Source organism: Parasteatoda tepidariorum, chromosome 5 (assembly GCF_982258835.1).
Source record: "Parasteatoda tepidariorum strain Cologne lab strain chromosome 5, Ptep-v5.0, whole genome shotgun sequence".
Lineage (NCBI taxonomy): Eukaryota > Metazoa > Arthropoda > Arachnida > Araneae > Theridiidae > Parasteatoda > Parasteatoda tepidariorum.
The window spans coordinates 81,248,320-81,269,266 of NC_141759.1; positions in this window are offsets into that span (position 1 = coordinate 81,248,320).

Sequence of the window (20,947 nt, forward strand, 5' to 3'; positions counted from 1 at the left end):
GTGTCATTAGAAGCAATAACATTGACATTTTATGTTAAACATTTCTTTTTTAATTTAAAAGAAAAAAAATCCTAGTTTTTGATATCATGAGGAAATATTTTCTGACGACTTTTCCTATACCTGCTGTAAAAGTTATAGAAAAGAAGTTGATTTTTGATGTTTTAGATACCTAAAATTTTAATATTTAAACACTGGAACTCAACAAGATATTAACGTAATATTTCTGATTAACTGAAAAATATATGTATACCTACAAAGAAAGCACTTTAAAACGAAAATAACTAACCTAAGAGGATATTTACATACTTTAAACAAACATTTGTTCGCCAAAAAATGTATACATTTAAAATTTCGAAAGAGTTTAATTTATAACAAAATATATCTTTTGCAGAATAAAGATCTTTTTGATAAAAGGATACAAACCTTTAAATCGGTGGTAAAAAATTTCGTCATTGTTAAAAAATTATTTAAAAACAAATTGTCGAGTTCTAAGAACTATGTAAGTTCAAAAAATATGCAAGAGTAAGGAAAATTAAACACATACATAATGTTAAAACTTGCATTCATGTAATACAACACAGTAGCTTGTTTTATTTAAGTATTATTAAGGGATATTCTATATTAAGCATTTATTAAAGAATATTCTTTAGACTATGTAGATCTTTTTATCTTTTCGGTACCACTTCAGAATTTAAAAGAAGAATATTTCAATTCCATGTTGAATATTTCATAATAAACAAGCATATTGTGCTGTATAAAATCGTTTCGTTTTACCTCGACAAATGTGAAAAATAAATCATATTTTGCAATTGATGTATTATTATGAATAAAAAAATATTTTTGTTTAAAATATTATCTTTGCATCTAATAAATTGTGCAAAAATGTGACCACGGATCAACTTAAAAAATCACGTACTAGCTTCTGCTAGCGTTTTTAAATAAGGATGACTAATAAGGATGAATTCTAATAAGGATGACTTCGAGAAAATATCGCCTAACTTTTACATTTTATTAAACAAAATATATTATATAATAAGTGGGAGATAAACTTTTTTCTTAAATTAATTCTATAACAGAGATGCCAATTTCCTCCTCAGCTTTGTATAAACAAATTTCAAATGGTAATGAAATTTAAGTTCTTTTTAGTTTAGTATTTTTCTTTTTAAATAATTTTTCCTCTACTACATATCGAAAATCCAAAATTTGAAATGAAGTGCAACTTTGTAGCCATTATCTACCTAGCATAAGTTTGGTAGTCTTCATGACTTAAAAGTACATGATAACTTAGTTTAGATTAGGTTTAAGCCGCCAATTGTAATGGAAGAGCCAAAAGTTACTATTTGCAAAATTTTCCTGCTTTTAAAGAGCCACTAAAAATCTCAGATTAATTATTATAAATTTTGCTTACATATTTTACTTATTGTTTTGTTATGTCAACTTACGTATATATATGTCAAATTATGTTTATATTTATATATGTCAACTTAGATTCGATGAATCAGATATTCAAATGTTATATTTACTCAAGCAAAGTGCTTGCTTTTCTATTAGCTACCACATCGACTGCTAAATTCAAAATGTTATTACTATAAATTTTCTGTAAATTTCTAGATGTATGGGATAGGGGCCGCTAAGAGGCCCAGGTGCCCAATTTTTGTAAATAAAAGTAAAGTACTTATTGTTTTAAAATAAACAGCATGAACACTAATAGGTTTACGGGACGTGTCATTTTGACTCATTTGGAAATTTATAAGGAAAATTACAAAACCCGTTTGCATTTTTATTTTATCTCTTGTAATGACTTTTATCCATTGATCGAGGTAAATATATATTGAAGTCTATTCTCTTCAAAAGCGTTGAAATTCTCTTTGTGGTATACCTCTTTCTACGGATATGTGTCAATTTGACGCGATCGTAATTTTGACAATATTTTGATTAAACATGCAAACATCACATCAATAATAAATAGGAATGTACCGACAATACTTCGATCCGATATCGTTCTCTCAAATGAAACAAGCGATAAACAACTGTTGCCGATAAGCAATAATAGAAAGAACAAACGCAGAATGTCAGATTTTGAAGGTTTACTTAGTTCGAGTATTGAAAAATAAAATACTAGAATATTTCATCACATATTTTCATTTTTTTTCCTTATAGTATGTAATTCCATTGCTTTCTAAGTGCAGAGATGCCAGCTGCTCCGGACAAGGCAAATAATTTTTAAAAAGCGGCAAATAACTACTATGTAAATTTTGCTATTATAAAGTGATGAATTATATAATCCTATGAATTATTTAGAAATAGTGGTGGATAAAAATCTACTAAATTGATTTTATTAAACTAAGAATTACAATTGATAAACTACCACTTTAAAATATATATTTTGCTGTCCGGAGCAAAGTTGGCATCTCTATAAGTGCTGTTATATGTATTCGTTCATGCGTCTAATTGATGCGTGTTCGTAGCGATAGGTACATAAGAAACGTCCGTAAACTTAGTGTTAAATACGGAATAATATTTATTCATATAAAAACACAAATATAGATAGTTACATTGATGGGAGCATTGGCTATTGAATAAGTAATTAAATCTGACTTATAACTTGTTTTAAGTTTCAAGCATGACTATAGATTTTTATTTGTTAGTTGACTTCTGAATTTATTTTTTATTATATTCATGCAAGAGAACACTTGCTCACAAGAATATTTCGACTAGAATATAGTCAACACTTCATATGCCAGCTTCTGACACCAAATTCTGATGTCAACTTCTGATTTTCTTTCTGGGTTTTTATAAAAATTTATTTAGTTTTTCGTAACGAGCTGGAGAGCCGCAACTTTACATCAAAAGAGCCGCAGATTGCCGACCCTTGGTTTAGATGAATCGGTAGGTGGTGCTTCGCGCCAAATACCGAGCACCAATATCCAGTATCCAGCATAGCCGTTATCTCTCATCATCCTTGAAAACAGCAGAAAAAAAAAACAAAAATACAGACCAATAACAGCACATTTAACTTCCGATGCCTCATATCATACCCATCAAAATAAATAAACAATTTCATCAACCTGATAAAACCCATCAACCTTCCGCAAATCAAATCAACTTCAAACCTCATTGCAGCCTCAACTCCAGTTTCAGCTACAAATCTCAATTCAAATTTCAACTCCTGATTTCAACTCCAATTCCACGAAAAACGAAATTTCTACTACTGTGACAGTTATACCTGCAAAAAGAATGCAAGGCATTCCCTTATATTTTACTCTTATCCGCAAACAAAAAAGTAAAATTTTGAGCGAATTGTTTCTTTATTGAGTTTACTTACTTTTACCTATATTATTTCCACGAGCAATGCGCATGAACCTAATCCTCATCTACAACTAAAGCTTTTGAGCAAGCTACTTCTTATTATTTCCAATTATTTTAATTTCCTCCATCAAAGTGCGTGAACTACTTTTCCAGCAGCCACACGGACAGCTGACCTCACAGTGCTAAAACAAACTTAAAAACAAATTCATGATGGACGGAATAGGGGCCGTTTCGTGGCCCAGGTGCCAGTTTCAGAGCACAACTATGATTACTAGCCGTTATCTCGTGGCGACACTTATAAAGAGTAGGTGTAATTATCTTAATTATACAAGTTCTGCTATTCAATTCGCTACAAAATTATAAACGTATGCAGAAAGCGAAGCAGTTGGCATCCCTGTTGTAATAAAATTTTTGGGAAATAAAATTCTGTCGATCCCATAAAAACTGCCTTTTATTGCATTTCCTCTAATCGGATGTTTAATTAATTCATTAAATCTATATGTAGATCTAATTTTCTTTTGTTGGGCACAACGTTTGTGTCTATTCTGTCCACCAAACCCATTTATTCCTAACGTCCTTTTTAGGACTGTCAGTTTTATACGCTATTTGTAAAAACTTATTCGAGCGTTATCTAAGTTAATGTTTTAATGTATTATTTTTTATTCATTATCCTTCGATGGGTTAATTTTCAAGAAAACGGTCATAAAAGTGCCTATTTTGCCAAACACACGTATTTGATCAGCGCTGACATCTAGTTTAAAATAAACTAACCATCTACAATTACCTTAAAAATATCCTGGTACTGCCATCTTTCGTGTAAAAGGAGAAAAAAAAAATGCTTCCCAGGCAAAAGAAATGAATTAGTTTTTTACTTATTGCCACGTTACTACTGAACACTCCAACCCGGAAATTTCACGGGAGCGAGAAATAGAGGGCGAAACCTCACCCCGTCATTTTCACGGGATCGAGAAGGAAGGGGTTAAATTTATTTTTCACACCACTACATATAAATTATTTAAAAGCTAATTTTCAACTCCACTTCTTTCCTGTTCGCTCGTGGGGAGGCTTTAAAAATGCTTGAAAAACAACCAAAAATTGTGTAAAATTTGGTTTTCAAATGTCTTCGGTTTCTTAATGTCTAGAAGTATTGGTGAGTAAAAACCCTGAAAATCGAAAGTACTAAGCAAAGAATCATGCATTAAAGGACTTCCGTTCGAAAAAATTTATCCGCTGCCTGAAGCTAGCTTGCATTTCTGATCCCCCGTGGCAGGATCACAGCAAAACGGTAACATTATCGCAGAACTATACTTGTGCGTGACGTAGAGCACTTTACGGTTGACAAATTTAACGAGGACCGATACCGTGTACCCTTGATCCCTACGCAGGCTGATCAAAGTGGTCACCCATCCGATTACTGACTGCAACCAGTGATGCTTGACTTTGGTGTTCTACTGGAGACCGTGTCTTAGACTGTGGAACAAAAAAAAAACTGTGGAGTTAAAACACAACAAAACACAACAAAACTCGTAATATTAGTAAGCACACTTATTACAACGGCAAAACAAACAACTTACAAATTAAGCTCGTATTAAATCTTTGTCTTAACTAAAAAGAAATATTTGTTCTTACCAAAAGTTAAATAACATATTTTTTTCTATCATTAAAATTCCTTCACCTATCTTCATTAGAAAAGTGTTAATTGGATGATTTAACTTTTTCTGCAATAGAATTTGCTTTGAAAGGGATTATGATACATTGAACCCACTAAGACTATAATACATCAATACATAACACTGTAAAGTATTTTTTTAAAAAAAACTTCCGAACGAAAAGATCATAATTCCCCCCAACAGTTGCTGATATTTTAATTCATTCTTACAAAGTCAATAAAGAATTTAAAACAAAATGAGAAAATGAATGCTGTTGGGAACACTTCAACTTCAATTTTTTTAAAAAAATGAATGCTTTGATTATTTAAGAGACAGTTTTAACAATGTAGAGAAAAAAAATCGAATATTTTGTTTAAGTTTCAATTTAAATTAATTAATAGAAAATTAAGAGGAATGGTAAAACAATTGCAGAAATAATGTTTTTTTCTACACGATACATATTTCAGAAAAATATTAAGAAATAATACAGATTTTTCTGAAAAGAAATGCTTGCATAGGAAACTTGTAATTTAATTCACAATTTCTAAGAATTGCAGGCGACTAAACTGTAAAAAGTGGTAGAAACTCAATTGTTATTCATTTATTATCTCTTTAATTGTTCAATTGTAACTACCTCCGTGACTTACATTTCAAATTAATTTTTAGAGTAAAAACATTCATTTTCAATAGTAAATTGAAAAAATATGCTATAAAAAGTTGCTAATTTGAAACACTTTTAACACATTGCTGACCGGCAACTTTTCTGAAAATAACCCCCATGTGCCCGGCTATTGTTTTGAAAGCCAATGTTGAAGTAAAACAATATAAATAAACTATAAAATTTTTTATTGCCGTGTGATAAAGAGTATAATAATCACCTACGTGTACTGGTACACCACAAGTTTTGCAAATGTATCAGGTTTCGTAAAGTTATAATAAATTAGTAGAGAATTAAATAGTAAATCTTGAAAGGTAAGGAAAATTACGTCCCAATTTTTAAAATAGTCACCACGAGATCACTGCTAACGAAAACACGAGTTAACTCGTGACCGGTCACCAACGTTTGGCCACGAAAACACGAGTTAACCCTTTTCAAGGCCGTGGTAAGTATACTACCACCACGTTTTACCACTTTAAATTTAGGTTTCCATTTTTCAATAACTTCAGCTTTCCTGAAGTGAGTTTGAATAAAATTGGAAACAATTTGTTACTTTTAAAAAACGTATAAGAGTTATAAAATACATAATTCCTTTTGAAGTTTGTAGCATTTAAGGAATTTATTTTATCAATAAAGAAAAATAAAAGTCAGTAAGTTCCTAATAGGTCATGTTAAGTGTATTTACCACCAAAAAAATTGCATTTTTATAAACTAAATGAGTTTTTTAGTTTTTTATATCAATTACTGTTCTTAAAACAATTTCAATTCCAAAAATACTTTAATTTACCTTTACTAGAAATAAAGGGCTCATTAAAGAGTTAACTCGTGACCGGTCAGCAATGTGTTAATAAATTTTCGAATTTTATTAGACACTACTTTTTGCATTTTATTTGCCCGTGGTAATTTTTCAATTTTGTGTAATCAATAAGTTAGAAATAATAGTAATAGTAATAATAATTACTTATTTTGATGGTTTTTATATTACAATTTCGAATTAATATTAGACGGTCAAATTATATTATTAACCTGTAAAGAATCAGAATTTGTGTGGAACAACTGAAACTTGGAGGTACGAATCTGTCAAATCCTAAGTGGAATACCATTAATAAAAGTAAAAAAGATATATAATAATAATATTTAAAGCAATACTTTTATAACGAGTTAAATTACATACAAGGAGACATTTAATGTAAATGCATTTTTACAGAGTAAGTTCTTGGCGATAAAACTTGGAACATAGATTCTTTTCGGTTAAAATAAATGAAAGGCGCGTATCGACATATATCAAAGAAATTTTCTATTTCAACACATTTCACGAAAAGTTGAACACATTACATAAATTGAACATCGAAGACTTTCCCTGCAAAGATGAAAAGGTAGCGAAATTTAATTTCCCAAAGAGCTCCAAGAGGAAGAACATACTTCTGCAAACAAGTCGAAAATCAAAGTCAATGTAAAATTCTGAATTGATTTCGTTTTCAATTTTTCTAAACAGAAATTGCGTTTCCTTTTTCTTTGCGTGCTTCCCCTAGCATTTGATTTTATCGTGTAAACAGTAAAAATTTTCGCATTTGTTGATTTAATATTATCTATATATATATTTTTTTAAATATGCATATGATAAAAATACAATCTATCGTTTTATATAGTTTTGGAGGGTAATACGCTATTTCATTTTGCATTAACTCATTCATGTTTATATTTTTAAAAACACTGTCCCGTTTTTAAATAACAAAAGAGAAAGTGGTAACTATAGTGCTTCATTATTAGGATTTATTTTGCAGATGTTTCTGTATACAATAATTCAGAGACTCCTGTTACTGAATTCAATATCAATAAGTTACTGATGTTGTGAATAACTGAGTGAACTAAAGCTGAATTTTTCGAAACTAAGTTACAAGAAAAATTATTAGAACTTGAGAGCTAAAACAAATGTCCATATAAAATTATCAGAATTTCCGCGGTCCTTAAATAGTTTCATTAGTGGTAGTAAATTTAGGTTAATGCTAGCACGGCGATTATCAACTGGCGGCCCGCGAAGCTTTTTTTGTGACCCGCGAACTAAAATATAATATTTGTTGTTTTTTTTTTGCAGACAATTTTCGATTAAAATATATATGGGTTTAGAATACTTTTCTTTAAATAAACCTAATTTCTTCGTTTCTGTGAAATTTAACACACCAACGGTGCAAAAAAATTTTTTTCTTAGGTTTTGCATCCAAATTTTAAATATTATTCAAAAATTATTTATTCAAACACAAAATATTTATTCAAATACAAAAATAATCGTGTCTGTTGTTCTTTTTTTTTCTTTTTTTGTATTTTGTGAATATAATTTAGCCTGGGCGTATCAGAAATTTTCTCGAAGAAATTCTCCCATTTAACTTTTTGAAACCACTCATTTTGGATCAAATTATTTACATTTGTAAATTTTAAAACTCATAAAAGAGGGAATGAATATGATGTTTTATTTAAATTCCTTAAATTGAATATCGCATGAGCGGAAAGGAAGAAAAAATTAACTTCAGGTGCTCGAGAATTTTTTGTTGTTGCTATAATTCCTAATAAGTCGAAAAAATGTTAATTTATCACAAAATTAAATTTAAAAGAAAAAAAAATCTTGCCACTAAGTTTTAGATTAAGAGAAGATTCAAAATGATACGTAACAAGCAATATTTGTAATGCTTGTTATTTAGCTTTTTAATATATTGACAAAACTTTGACAAAAATCTGACAGTAATATTTAATGTTCCTTCAAACATAAAAGAGTCCTATTTAAAATTTTGATAAAGTAGCGGCCCGCCATTTGAGTGGGGGTTTTATTTGCGGCCCCCAGTCACATGTAAGTTGGAAACCCATGTGCTAGAAGATCTTTCTTATTTTAATATACTACTTCATCGTTAAATGGTTTAAAAGCAATAATTTTCATGTATATATACTTTCTTTGGAAAACAATTTTTAGTGGTGGTTACGCAGAAATTAAAATATTGATTTTTGTTTTTATTTTCGTTAACCCTTTTTTTAAAATTTTCAGGGCCCGTGGGACTCTATATTTATATAAAAGGGTTCATACGAACCACGAAAAAATGATACAGTGGTAGTAATATAAATTTTTTTATTATTATGTTTATATTAGTTACAAGAATATTTTATTTTCTCTAAGTAAATCTATATAAATCCAGAGTGTCAGACAGGAATGCCTCACCTCAAATTTCACTGGGTGCGAGGCCCGCCCCAGTCGAAAGAGGAACACGATCAAGGACACGCCTACTTCTACAGCCCACAGACTTGGTAGCCTCATCAGTGAACTTAAAGACTAGCTGAAGGACCAAGACGTGCTGCATCTTCTCACAACTTTAATCCAGGGGAATTCCCCATCCAACTGATGTACTACTGAATCAACTCATGCTTCACCTCATCATAGACTTATTATCTGATCCTAACTTAGAACTTTGAACTGCATATGACCTCTAGTCCAAATGTCAAAATAGATGTATCGGTATAGATGAATCGGTTATAGATGAAGTATAGATGAATCGTATAGATGAATCGGTTAGAAGCGCTTCGCGCTTAACGCCGAGATTCCACAGATATTAATCAACAGGAATGCCAAGCTATGCGAAGATAGCCCCCGAAAATGAGGAAACTCAAAAATTCAAACTGCATTCGTTTGACCATTTTTTGACCACAAATGACCACCTTTTAAATTTTTTTGACCACCCTTATTTTGGACATAATCCTGAAAATTAAATTCGGGGGCTAACTTCGCATTTTCACGCCAAATGAATAAAAGTCAAATTTTTATATTGTATTCGTTTGACCACTTTTTGACCACAAATGACCACCCTTTAATTTTTTTTGACCAACCTTATTTTGGACATAATCCTAAAAATTAAATTAGGGGGCTAACTTCGCATTTTTTCGAAAAATAAATAAAATTCCAATTTTTATATTGTATTCGTTTGACCACTTTTTGACCACAAATGACCACCCTTTAATTTTTTTTGACCACCCTTATTTTGGACATAATCTTAAAAATTAAATTCGGGGGCTAACTTCGCATTTTCACGCCATATGAATAAAAATCAAATTTTTATATTGTATTCGTTTGACCACTTTTTGACCACAAATGACCACCCCTTAATTTTTTTTGACCACCCTTATTTTGGACATAATCTTAAAAATTAAATTCGGGGGCTAACTTCGCATTTTCACGCCATATGAATAAAAATCAAATTTTTATATTGTATTCGTTTGACCACTTTTTGACCACAAATGACCACCCTTTAATTTTTTTTTGACCACCCTTATTTTGGACATAATCCCAAAAATTAAATTCGGGGGCTAACTTCGCATTTTTACGAAAAATAATTAAAAATCTAATTTTTATACTGTATTCGTTTCCCCACAAATGACCACCTTTTAGTTCTGGTTGACCACCCTTATTTATGCCGTAATCCTAAAAATAAGACTTGGGAGAAGCATGAATTTAGCCCCCGAAAATAAGAAAAATTACTTTCTTAACAACATTCGTTTGGCCACAAATGAACCATTTGAAAATGAGAAAAATTAAAAAATTTCAAGTGCATTCGTTTGACCAATTTTGACTACAAATAACAACCTTTTATTCTTTTTCTTACTATTCTTATTTTAGTCGTAATTATAAAAATAAAGTTTTAGGGGGGAGTTAAGTTGGACCCTGAAAGTGGTTAAAATAAAAAGTTTCAACAGCATTTGTTTGACCATTTTTTGACCCCAAGTTACCACTTTTTAGCCGTAATCATAAAAAAATATATAGTTGTTAATGAAGTTATACTAAAGCGCAGCATAAAATTATCCTTCTAAAATAAGAAAATTGTAACTGAATTCGAATGTTTAATTCAAAGGACATAATTTGCCTATAGTCAATCTTGGCCAAGCCTTTTTCTACAATGTTTAATGATTTTGATCGTCTAATTATGACATTGTCTGAAAAATAAAATTCCAAAGGTAATGTTTCGGTCTCGGATAAAAAATTTTTGTTTTTGTAAGCATTAATTATTTTCAAGCTTTTAATATAAACATCCTGTTGGCGTTTAAGTTGCTTTTAAGTTATGCTGTTAAGTTATACTTTTTTTATTACTAAATTTCACAATTTTTTTAAAATTTAAAAACTTAATTATTAAAACTTAATTATTAAAACTTAATTATTAAAACTTAATTATTTTAATTAAAATTTAAAAATTTAAAATTTCGTCCGAAACGAGAAAAAAATTTTGATAAAGAAATTATAATTAACTCAAAAGAAGGACAAACAGCATCAAATGAATTGGATTCGAATAAAAAAAATATTATTTTTGATAACGTGGTTAATGATAACACGAATAAGCAAGAAGTTTTACCTAAAGCGTGTCATAATACAGAAAATTATGAGTTATATAATTTGAATAAAGAGAAAACTGCAAAAACAAGTACGACCTGTGAAGCTTTTGATGATAATTTTGGCTATCTGTTCGCAGAAGAGAATTGGAGAAACAAAAATAAGACAAATGAAATCTATAAACTAGAAAAATTATTGGATACTTATTGCGAAAAAACCGTTTTAGAAAAATGTGGCCATTCCAATAATACGAATATGAAGAAAACTTAAAAATTTCACTAAAGCAAAATAATAAAAAAAAGAGGGAAATACCTAACACCTTGTCCAGAAATATCTTTCATACATAATCGACCCATCAGAAAAGAACAAAATTCTATTATAAGGAATGGTAACATTCAGTCTGCTCTATATATTGGGACAAGATTAATGGAAATTCGAAATACATGTGCATTTGATTCCATAGTGGAAATAATGTCTACAGCTTACATGGATAACAGGCATTATTTTTTGAAATTAAATGATATCAATAATGATGAGCAAATATTTTCATTCATTAAAAATTATGCAACAGCTGGTTTTACAAGAAATTTCTACAAAGATAGAGCTCTAATTTTAATGAATATAATAAATAGCGATAACTGCAGTATTTTAAACTGCGCAATTAATATTGGATCAATTATAAATCAGTTGTTTAAAGTAACTCCATCAGCAATCGAAACTGGCATGTGTCCTCACTGTGGAATTTTGAAGAAAGATTATACTTTGATTGAAATTCCTTATGATGAAATTATTGAGCTATGTTTGAAAGAGTACATTGAAACCTTTGTGGAACAATATTTCTTGGATAAAAAACTGAAATGTCCCAATTGCGAATCAGATATGACAAAGAAAAAAGAGCCTGGTATCCATATATTCTGCGCCATAGAAATTGTTCAACAGTTTCGCCAACATCACAATGAACAGACGGTACTTCAAGATATACCAGAAAAAATATTGATTCAGAAACAGCAGTATATATTAGCTGGATTCGTACAGTATATGGGACCAATCGAACACAATTCAATAGGACATTATATTTCCTTTTGCAGACGAATACGGAATTCCTGGGAAATACGAGATGATATGCTAGGTGAACGTAAACTTTTAAATGATTCATTAAATAAAAAAATTAATCCACATATTTTGGTCTATACAAATTATGAAGATTAGTCGAATTAATCTTTTTAAATACTGTTCGAATTTTTCATAAGTAGTTGTTTAATGTAGTGCACAGAAAGAAAACATATTTTCTTAATAGCTAATGATCATTTGATCGGATTTTCAATTTGATCATAAGATCAAAAGATTTCAAGGTGTTCGCTTTCTATGGGACTCTTAACAATTGAAAATTAATTAAATTGTAAAATACGAAAAAGAAAGTTTTGATATTAAATTATAAATATTAAAATATTTGTCTTTTCTGAAACTTAAATTTCAATGGGTCTACGAGACTTCGAATTGTTCAATTGTTAAAATAGTAACGAAATGATTCATGAAAGAATACCTTTTGAAAAATGTGTTAATACACGATTGGATTTACTTCTATTTTATGTTTTTTTTAGTGCTTTTAACAATCTGTCTTTATCTCATTTCATTTGTACATACTTTACATATGTTCTTACTTGTATTAGAGTAATTATTTAACACATTTATTTGGTTACAACATTGTGAAAAAAATACCTTTCTACTTGTAATTGCTAAAATTCTAATAATGATTAAGACCCGATTGTAAATAGTATTGGTAAGTTTTGTGCAGTTTGTTTGAAATTGTTTTCTCCATTGTTTTTGCATAAATTAAAGTTATGTCAGTTTGAGAATGTAATTTAATATAGTCATAAGATATGTGTTTCTATATTGTATATAATTATTTCTATATTTTACAAAAATCAATGTTTTTAAAAATAAAATGCCTAAATGCTAATGAAGAATTCTTAGCTACTCTAAGATTTGAGAATGTAATTTAATATAGTGATAAGATATGTGTTTCTATTTTGTATATAATTATTTCTATATTTTACAAAAATCAATGTTTTTAAAAATAAAATGCCTAAATGCTAATGAAGAATTCTTAGCTACTCTTAGATTTGAGAATTTAATTTAATATAGTGATAAGATAGGTGTTTCTATTTTGTATATAATTATTTCTATATTTAACAAAAATCTATGCTTTTTAAAATAAAATGCCTAAATGCTAATGAAGAATTCTTAAATAGTAAAGCTAAATAATACTTGTTATTGTATGCTAATTTAATATATAACTATTTTTATGTACCATGGCTAAAGAAGAATAACTATTTACTATCTATATATATATATAATATTGATGCGAGCTAATACACTACTGGAGAAAAAGGTGTTATGGTTGGTTTCTAAAATAACTTTATTGCTATGAAACTATTTCTACTCTTTTATAGAAGAAATATGTTAAATTTTATATATCATTATTGAGAAAAATGTTTTTAAACAGTATAACTACTTAATAATTGTTTTAGAAATGTTTTAGATTTACTACATCTTATTAAACTTTTATTTTTCTACTTGTAAAACAATTTTAAAATAACATTGCAGAAAATAAAGATACGATTAATGTGAACAAAACTTATACATATAGTTTTTAGCATTCCTCGTTTTTATGGATTATAATCATTGCATTTGAAGTACATAGTCGTTTTGGAATTTATTTTTAAAATTTTTATATTGCAAGAAAAAGTTTTTGATCATTACTACGTTTGATGTCAGCTATAATTAAAATATATTATATTGATATTGCTAAAAGAAAGACTGAAATAAGAATTGTCGGAAAAACTTCAAGGTCGTCATTTGTAGTCAAAAATGTTGTGCAGTTGAACGAGTGCAGTTGAAATTTGTTATTTTCCTGAATTTTGGGGACTAACTTCACGCCAGTTTTATCTTTAGGAATATGTCCAAAATAAGGGTGGTCAAAAAAAATTAAAGGGTGGTCATTTGTGGTCAAACGAGTACAATATAAAAATTGGATTTTTATATATTTTTCGAAAAAATGCGAAGTTAGCCCCCGAATTTAATTTTTGGGATTATGTCCAAAATAAGGGTGGTCAAAAAAAATTAAAGGGTGGTCATTTGTGGTCAAAAAGTGGTCAAACGAATACAATATAAAAATTGGAATTTTATTTATTTTTCGAAAAAATGCGAAGTTAGCCCCCTAATTTAATTTTTAGGATTATGTCCAAAATAAGGTTGGTCAAAAAAAATTAAAGGGTGGTCATTTGTGGTCAAAAAGTGGTCAAACGAATACAATATAAAAATTTGATTTTTATTCATTTGGCGTGAAAATGCGAAGTTAGCCCCCGAATTTAATTTTCAGGATTATGTCCAAAATAAGGGTGGTCAAAAAAATTTAAAAGGTGGTCATTTGTGGTCAAAAAATGGTCAAACGAATGCAGTTTGAATTTTTGAATTTCCTCATTTTCGGGGGCTATCTTCGCATAGCTGGAATGCCAACTGCTCCGCTCTCTGGAAAAGTTTTAATAAAGTGGTAGCGAATCAAATAGTATAACTTGTAATATAAGCATAGTTAGGCCTACTTTAAAAAACAGTAGCCAAATAATTAATGCCTTTAGGTTGCATGCTATATGATTCTTATAATGTTTTATATTTAATGGTGGAAAAAATAATTAAAAATAAAAATACTAAACTGAAAATAACTTAAATTTCGTCACCGCTAAAAAATACTATTTTGCAAAGCGGAGCAAGTTGGCATCTCTGGTGCCAGATATAAAATAGTGAAAGCAAATATTAAAAAATTTTCAGCTTCTTTAAAACAAAATTGATACCAGTTATTAACTTTTTCCTGGTGAGTACGAACCCTGTAAAATTACTTATGTTTTTTGGTACCCAACATTCTTTTAATTCTAATTTATTAAAATACAAATATATTATCTTAGCTACCACTAGGAAAACTATTTTCAGAAACTATGGAGAATCCGTAGTAGTCGCTTTCCTAATATACAATTTCATTTCATAACCAGCGTTGAATAGCTGACACAATAAGGAGTTTAGGACTATCCATATTCAGCTCCATATTCCGATAATCAAGCAGAAGTATGTCTTGAAGGATCAAGTAAGAAGGATCAAACTAGCCAAAGTGGAGGAATTATTTGATGGAATTAGCTCGCATTTGAGTTACATGGAGAGGAAAACTGCGAGAACCTCACCCGGTTAGCCCGATGAGAAAGGGGCCACTATGACTTACATTTGAAATTATTAGCCAGAAGCTTCACTGTCTGAACCGGTTGTTCTTGATTGGATCCTATACAGCACAATAAGGTTGATTTTCTCTCAACAAAAACCTTTTAATGTAAACCTAAAAGGGTTTTTCTGCGGTTTACGTGTCAACCTTCTAATCTTAAAAGGAGATCTGTGACAATCTGCTCTATTCTACGCACATTACCCTAATCCAAAACCTTGGAAAACTACCTTTTATATAAAAAACCATAAATCTAGGTTGTCTTATGGTTTTCAAGTGTTTAAAACATCCTGGAATAAAGCTAGTCTCAAGGTGAAAATAATCTTAAATCTAGGTAATTATAAGGTTTATTTTCGCAACGTTTTGTATGCTCATCTAAAATCCACCTTGTCTTGAAATTTTAATGGACAAGGTAATTTGATCCTATCGCTAGTGTGACGTCATTTAAAACGTCATTATGGACCTGAGTGACAATACTTTTTAAAAAAGCTTTAAGAAATAATTTTTAATCCTTTTAGGATGAAAGGTTTGAAACTGCAATGTTTTCACTTTATTGAAAAACGGTTTTTAGTAGAAACATTTTCGGGACATTGAAAGGAAAATTTCGACACAAGGATGCCGTAAGCTTACATGCTTTCTGGAGTTTATTAGTTTTCGTAACACCCACTCATCTCAATGTGCGTTGGCAGTTATTATCAAAATGAATGATATAAATGAAATCTCAAGAAATATGCCAATAAAGAATACAGTGCTGTTAACAAATCGTGGAAAAGTGCAACAGCATATCAATCATAAAAAATTTAAACACATTCCTTCTCACCCCAATCCTAGCTGTCAAAACACGCTTCATAATCGAAGCAATGGTTTTTAGTAGGGGTTGGGGTTTAGATGTTAAACTAGGTTACATGTTAACCAAGGGATCGGTTAACATCTAACCAAGGAATCTATAGAAGGTTGCCTTCTTCCATTATGTTTATTGAAGTTATACTTCTTATGTGACTTCCAACAAGGTTGCGTTAAACGTTTAACGCTACATTTTTATTGGCCGGGAAATCACGTGGGTCAATCAATCCAGTTTTCCCTCATTCATTTCCATATTGTTTTGGTTCTCACTGGCAAAAAAAATAATAAAAGTAATAAAAGTATTGTTTCTCTATAAATATTTTTTTAGTTTGTTTTGATACACATATAATTTAATAGGGTAGTATTTTTTATTTTCCAACTTAGTGGATAACAATCGTAAAATAATGAGTGAAAACAATCCCACGGACAATGCGACAGATTTAAGGTTATGTCAAGGTACGTCTCTTGGGAATATCAATTGATTGATAGGTTTTCTCTTCTGAAATTACATTATGACGCATTCACATACATTATTAATACAAATACATTTTCCAGGGCGAGACGAACCACAAGCATTTCCACTGGTTCGAGAGTTCCACGAGGGGAAAATGCACAATATTACCGTGATTACAGAGCATGGAAGCGAGAGGAGCAGGAAAGAGAGTCGTTGAATAGAACTAGTGATCCTTCTAAGACTGCTGATTCTTCTACAATTAACGTCGCAGGTTGCGAAGTTTAACTGCTTCCGCGCAAAGGGACTCCACGCACTATTTTTTCTTACATATTCCTCTCAATCTATAGTGTCCCGCAGTGGACTAATCGTGAAGACACATGTTTCTAATAGTACACCGTAGTCAAGTATCACAGACTGCGGTGAGTAAGCTGGTTGGCGACCACAGACACAGCAGGCTGTTAGCGTGCCTGAGTGCGAAGCCATTGCTGCGGGTTCGAATCCTGCTCAGGGCATCGATGTATTTCTCTGTGTGTTGTTCTCTGTTGTGTAAGTATTGCCCACCCTATAAACGGTATCTGTGGAAGTGTGGCTTGGAAAATGCTGCTTGCCTCCGTGACTTAGGTGCCCACTGTGTAATGTTAAACGAGTAATAATTCCGGCATCTTCCTAGGCGAAGGACCTAAAAGTTCAGTGCCTGCCATTAGAAAAAAAGAATAAAAATAAATCAGACACATAAAAATAATGGCTAAACTATCTGGTACGCAAAAAGAGGACCATGCCTGAACAATTACGCTCAACAGTAGATGTAGCAGGCATTTAACTAAACATTGTAAATAAATAAAACTAAAAAAAAAATCCAGCATAAGTATTAGTACCCAAATAAAACACATTAAACAGTTTTCTTAAAATGGGACCCCAGGTGGGACTTTGGAATAATGTGAAAAGATAATATCAGAGCAAATAAGGAGAAAATATATAGGCCAATTTGTTCTGAGAGAGCTATGTAGAGACAACGATCCAATGGCATTATTACATTTGCTAAGATTATCCTCTCGTTGTTTTGTTTCCCTCTTTCTAGCTCTATTCCTTTTTCTCTCTTTCTCTCATTTTTTCCAGATGTCCTCAAAGATTAAGAAAGAAAAATTGTTCCTCGATTACGAATACGTCAATTTATTTGATAATTAAACATGGAAGGCAATTAAGTAAACGATGCAGTATATAAATTACGGATTTTTAATTTTGTGTTTAACTTCATAAAAATAAACATTTTTAAATGGCAAAAGTGATGCGTTTTATATAAGAAAAATTATGTCCACATTTTCAAAAAGGAAGCCATTCAAATTCAATTAGGTTTGAATTTGCAATTAGTATACAACACTAAATAATTTACGTTTTGTTTTTAGCACAAAAATTTATAATCATGATCAGGCTCTCCATAATAACGTTACTCTTTCATTGCAATCTTGAAATTTAATTCGAATATTGAGCTGAAGAAAGACGAAAGAACAGGAAGGCCGATATTTAAGAAGATTGAAAAAGGAAAAAAAAAGGAAGGCAAGGATTTGACTTTCAGAATCATTTAACTAAATAAAAAATTTAGACAAATGTAGATTATTCATTATTAACTTATTCAAAAAAACAATAACAGATTAACAATATTTTAATTTTTAAATTTTTATTTTTTAACATTTCGTTCCTAAATCTTAAAATAGTTTAGTGCAAAATCAGAAATGCTATTAGTATCGTGAATAATGTTGAATTGCTCAGTTTCATTTGCTACTCAGCTTACTCTTTGCTATACATAGAGTGAGAAAAATAGCAAATGATTAGCCTTTACGAAGAACCCAAGGCACTAATTTGTTAACTTAAAATGACTTTGAACATTTCACATGATACAAATAATAATCGTAAACTGCTTCATATCCCTTACAAAAATTTTAGGTGTTTTTGAGGTTTATTTGAGGTTGTTTTGAGGTGTAAAGGTTAATTTAAAGTTTATTTGAAGTTGACTTCAAAAATAACTTTAAATGATCAACCTCTCAAGGTTTATAATCAAGGGGTATGAAGTTGTTTTATTCACACTTGAGGTTGTTTCGAGGCTGTTGGGGTGTTAAAAATTTCACCAAATCTTAACTAGAAGTACTGCCGAGTTATACACCGAAGAGCCATTACATTATGACCACAATCTATAACAATGGTCTCGCCCAGGTTTTCATGGTTTCTCGCCCAAGAACAATGTTTTAATGGGACACATTAGGACCCATTATCCTCATAGAACAATCCCTGACGTCTGTAAGCTACTTGAAAACAGTTGCAGACCAGGTTCACCCATTCATGGCAACAGTTTTTCCCGCGGGGTATGGTGTTGACCAACAGAATAATGCACCATGTCATAAGGGTCGAATCGTCATGGATTGGTTCGGGGAACATTCCAGTGACTTTCAAGTCATGTCTTGGCCCCCCATATTCACCTGACCTTAATCCAATAGAGCATTTGTGGTCTTACTTGGTAAACCAAATTCGTGCTGGCGCGCTACCCTCTACGCAATGTGAGGGAATTGTAGGACCAGTTGGTGAGCGCTTGGTACCAGATACCTCAGACTACCTATCAGCACCTTGTAGAATCAATGCTACGGTGGGTGCTAGCAGTTTTGAGAGCTAAAGGTGGTCCTACATGTTATTAGCAGGATGGTCATAATGTAATGGCTCTTCGGTGTATATGAGGATGATTTTATAAGATCTAAATGAGGTTGATATTGATGTTTATTAATGCGGTTATTTTGGGAGTGCAAAACATAACCTCATTTTCTACCTCAGGTAAATTTTGTTACATCCGTCAACCTCAAAACAGCCTCAAAAGCACCTTACTTTTTTGTAAGGGGTCATATATCCGGAGAGATAGGCAATGTTTTTTTTATCGTAGCATCATTAATTAAGTTAATTAACATCAAACTTATTTTAGCATTGTTTTCAGATTGGTTAGATACCATAAACGCTTTTCTGAGCAATTTAAAAATGTCTTATAATGCTGTTATTTATTTAAATATTGATACAATCTTAGTGTCTTGAAGATCGATTTCAATTTAAAAATTCCAAAATTAAACAGAAAACAAAAATATTTCGCAGCCATTTGAAATATAAATATTAAATCTTATAGAAAATTCTCAAAAGTAGCGCCTGTTATGTACAACCGATAATTAAAAACCGATAATTTATATTCCAACATGGCTCCAGGATAAACAATTCTTTTGGTTCAGTTTGCTCTCAGATCATTATTTGTTTATTTTCTTCCATTAACTTCATAAAGCTTTGAAAGCCAGGTGTGTTTCTTCTCATTTTAGTTCACATATAAAGCTGCATTGCGGGAGAATAATATGATAAAGAATGTGGAAAACATAGGTACAACCTCATAAAGACGTTTGGATGTACGGTAACTACGGAGTAATTGTTTTTAGGGAAACATAAAAAGGAAAGTAGAGCTTTATTCCCTCGTGATTTTTTTTCTATATCTGCAGAAAACTCAAGAAATCAAAAGGGTAAAATATATATTTATTTACTTCATATTAATAGAAAAATTCGTTAAAAAAATAATAACTTATTTATGAATTTAAGTTTTCATATTACATAAAAATATTCATTCACTTTCTTGTAATTTAATTATATATTTCATTCATCTTTTTTTAACTACTTGTATTTACAAAAAAGCAGATATTCTAATGTAATTTTTTTATGAAACAACAACCATATACCATAAAAGTAGCATAAGTTTCGCTTCAAAATCGTGTGTTGAATAAAGGTGCAAATATTCTAATATTTATTATTTTTTATGAAACCTATCAACTAATTAATTTTATAGAAGACGTATTTAATTTGTTTCATAATTCTGAAATGAATTGTCGAAGTTATCCTTCTTATGCGACTTCCAACAAGGTTGCGTTAAACGTTTAACGCTACATTTTTATTGGCCGGGAAATCACGTGGTAGGATCAAGTTTTCCCTCATTCATTTCCATATTGTTTTGGTTCTCACTAGCATAAAAATAATAAAGGTCATAAAAGTATTCGCGATCGCAACGAACTATAGGGGGCGTTGTTGTATGAGACTAATACCTGCGATTTCTATATGAACAGTCATTCAGTTACTCTAGAGACGTCGTTAATGTAGCACGTAGCATTGCAACGTTCCTTCTTTATTGTGGCTAATTAAATTTAAAAAAGAAAAATGCTTGATATTCTTTCTTATGCAAAAGAAAACAAAATGGTATCTCTTTTTATTAGAGAAGGAATATCCAAAACACATCGGAAAAATATTTGTACATTAACAGAAAAAAATATGTATATTCTTATAAGAGTTAAAACCTAATGCCCGAGAAATAGTATTACTAAATTTAATGATATAACATGAAATGCCC